The sequence below is a fragment of the Sander lucioperca genome, chromosome 7 (genome assembly GCF_008315115.2).
Source record: "Sander lucioperca isolate FBNREF2018 chromosome 7, SLUC_FBN_1.2, whole genome shotgun sequence".
Taxonomy (NCBI): Eukaryota; Metazoa; Chordata; class Actinopteri; order Perciformes; family Percidae; genus Sander; species Sander lucioperca.
The window spans coordinates 20688277-20691922 of NC_050179.1; the positions used below are offsets into that span (position 1 = coordinate 20688277).

The 3646-nt window shown below is 39.1% G+C and overlaps 1 long non-coding RNA gene across 1 annotated transcript; it reads right to left on the reverse strand.

The window, feature by feature from the left end:
• Positions 1–934: 934 nt before the first annotated feature.
• LOC118495485 lies at positions 935–2048 on the reverse strand. Its single transcript, XR_004897925.1, has 2 exons — positions 1831–2048; positions 935–1373 (listed from the first exon to the last, which is right to left on the reverse strand). It is a non-coding gene; the product is annotated as an uncharacterized LOC118495485 (long non-coding RNA).
• Between the last annotated feature and the right edge of the window lie 1598 nt (positions 2049–3646).

Sequence of the window (3646 nt, forward strand, 5' to 3'; positions counted from 1 at the left end):
GTGTGTGTGTGTGTAAAACGAGCACTGACACAAAGTCACATGTCTAGTTACGATATCTTGCATCAGACAGATTCAGGCTCAGACTCAGGTGTGGTGTCAAAAAGTCTGAACTGAAACTGACCTGTAAGCAAAAAATAATGACTAATTCAACCATGAGTACTTTGGATTCATGTTTGATTAAAGCTTTCTCAAAACATCCCAATTTCTGTGGTAAAATAAAATAACACTACTCAAGAAATAAACTCAGGAAAGAATGTACAACAAGTAGTGAATAAATATATCCAACCTAAAATAGTATATAAAATATGTAATTAAACATACTGTTTTCCCTCAGTTTGTGGGAGACCTAGGGGTACGTATTTAGTGGGGGGTTTAGGGGTCCTCCCTCATGCAAAAAGAAGTTTTTTCATTTAAAGAAATATGTCATTTCAAATCATTTTGCACCGTTAGTACTACTAACATGTAGTGTGTCTCAAATCGCGCACTTCCGTTAGTGTACTAACTGAAGTGCACTTCGTACACTACGTACTTACTTGCATAGTGCGTAAAATTTGACGGGGTAGTGTTGTCTCAAATCGCGCACTGCCTTATGTACTTACAGGAAATGACATCACAACATCTCAGTCCTCCTTCTTCTTCTTCTGTGAAATTGTGAATTGTACCCAAGGCAGAGCATTCCCAACACTGTTGTCACTCGTGAAAAATACATTTCTGCTTTGTTCATCAAAATGAATGTGATTGTTGTTATTGTTGCTTGTTTTTGCCCTCTGTTTGATGCAACCGTAGACTTACCGGTATGATGATATTCATACTTTTGCTCTTAATTCATTGTAAAAAATAACCCAAAATGGCCATTTTTAGTTATTTTAGCAAAATATGTGCAATTCAAATGGTGTCCAACTGACATAAAGAACATACATAGAAAATAGTCATATTATATGTTTATATAAGGGTGTTTATTGCAATAGCTATTAATTACAGTGACAATACAAGAGTGAAAGCAGAGGCAACCCAATAGACATTTAAATATATCCCATTGTTCTATTCATTGCTGGCCCTGTACTTTGATGGGGAAAGTGATATGATGGTGGACTTCAGACTCTCCAGGGGGATCCTTTAACGGTACATCCTCGGCACGGCGTGTGACCATGGCTGGGGACCCGTCATCGAGGCCCTTGTCTTTCTCTTTTGGCTCGCCAGCGGTACCTGTTACCGTGGGTTACCCAGAGCCTTTGCTATGCCCCGGGCCACTGTGCACCGTGCTGTCCACCAGACCAGCAGGGAAATCCTCTCTCTCCTCCCCCAGGTCGTTGGCCTTCCAGCAGAGGAGGACTTCCCTCAAGTTGGCAGCATTGACGGCCACGTCTGTGTCCCTAACGATTATATAAGTCAGGACACAAACAGCACTGTTAATACGTTATAACATAGCATACATTAACGTACTGTAACATTACTACTAACGCTCGCAGCTTAATGTATATCTACAAGATCACACATCTAACGCTAAAATCATCTGCAGTGAGGACGATAGTTTAACACAACAAACAACCGTATACCACAACACATGTAACATAAGCTAGGTTATAACTTATTTACCAGTGGTTAAACCAAAGATTATAGACGTACCCGTAACTTCTTTGGTTAAACTGTGCCGCTGTTAGCTAGCTAAGGTTAGCTAAAGCTAGCTTGATAGCACATCAAATTACGATACAAATTAACGTTATAATTCGCGGTACAAAAATCATCACCGACTCCAAAATTAACCAAATATACATAAACAGGTGGCTTATATGTTATACAAGTATAGCAAAAGACTAATGTTCAACTTACATTTGTAATACTCCGTGGGTCTCGCTGTCGCGTATTCGGCCGCCATTATCGAAAGTTTTTCACCTTTTGTTAGCTCCGCCCCTTCCGCTACGTAGCCAAGATGGCGACCGTTGAGGGTGGAAAGTGTCCATCGATCCACACTCAACTTTTTGACCGTTATGAGTGCACCATCCGGGTACTTGTAGTGCACTGCATTTACCACACTTCGACGAGTGACAGATTGAGTGTACTCAAATAGCTAGTATAAGTACAGAATTGCGCGATTTGAGACACACCTATAGTCTAAATGTGTATAAACCACACACACACACACACACACACACACACAAATATATATATATATATATACAGTATACATTATCTATGTAGAATACCAAATTATGTTCCACATTTCTTTCAGTATTAAATTGAGTTTGTTGGTCCCACTTTTGCACTTTTGAAACATCCTTGTTGAAAATCCTCAAATATAATTTGGGAAGGAATTCATAATAGGAACAAAAGGGTTGTTGTTACTCATACAGCTCCAGCCAACATGTCAGGTGTAGCTCTCCTGGGGTACTCTATATAAAGTGTAACCCCCCCTTATGTGATAAACAGTTGAGACACATAAAATCAGACAGTTGACTTCTCTGTTAACTTCAACGTCCCTTGACAGAATCGCAAAGATGTATAGAATACAGTCTGCCGCCAGAGCCCACCATTAGATCAACTTCATCATCAAGGTAAATAGATGTGTATTTAATATACAGGTTGAATTATTAGTGATATACAGTTGGACCATGGCAGGACTGAGTGTGTGTGTGTTCTGTGTGTGTATGTGTGTGTGTGTGTGTGTGTGTGTGTGTGTGTGTAGAAGATCCTCACTGCTCAACAACACAAGATCAACATGAATACATGTTTTTAGCCGTCTCATTTTCCTCTTTTGTTCTTGCAGGTTCATGTTGGAGGAGATGACTACATTCATCTGATAATCTTCCAAGATCTCGGAGAAGAGGTTTTCCTGCATGATGTACTGGAGAATCAGACCAAAGACAGCCCCCTCATACCTTTTTAGAAACTGATCTCAGAACCAGTCTCAACAGTAAAATACTTAAAGGCTGCAGTCTCTTGTTAAAATCTTCTGCTTCTTTATTCTGAAATGATTTAACATTGATTTTGAATGTTTTAACGCTGACAGATGAAGATATTTGGTGGAATGCACTGTCCTTTAAAACCAAATAAATATTCTGCCACTATCCTACAGAGTTTGGGACTTATTGATTGTTCACTAGAATTGATTTTCCTGACACTGGAAGTTTTCTTAAGTTGCATCTTGCAGCAGTATTTATTAATACCATTTTCCAGATGCTTTTGTTTTAAGGAGAGGGTTGTGTGTTTGTCAGTATTACTGCCAGAATCATCTGAATTACTACCTTCTGTAGAATGTACTCTGATTACTGCCAGTATCATCTGAGTTACTACCTTCTGTAGTATTTACTCTGATTACTGCTAGTATCCTCTGAGTTACTCTGAGTTACTACCTTCTGTAGTATTTACTCTGATTACTGCCAGTATCCTCTGAGTTACTCTGAGTTACTACCTTCTGTAGTATTTACTCTGATTACTGCCAGTATCCTCTGAGTTACTACCTTCTGTAGTATTTACTCTGATTACTGCCAGTATCCTCTGAGTTACTCTGAGTTACTACCTTCTGTAGTATTTACTCTGATTACTGCCAGTATCCTCTGAGTTACTACCTTCTGTAATATTTACTCTGATTACTGCCAGTATCCTCTGAGTTACTCTGAGTTACTACCTTCTGTAGTATTTACTGTGA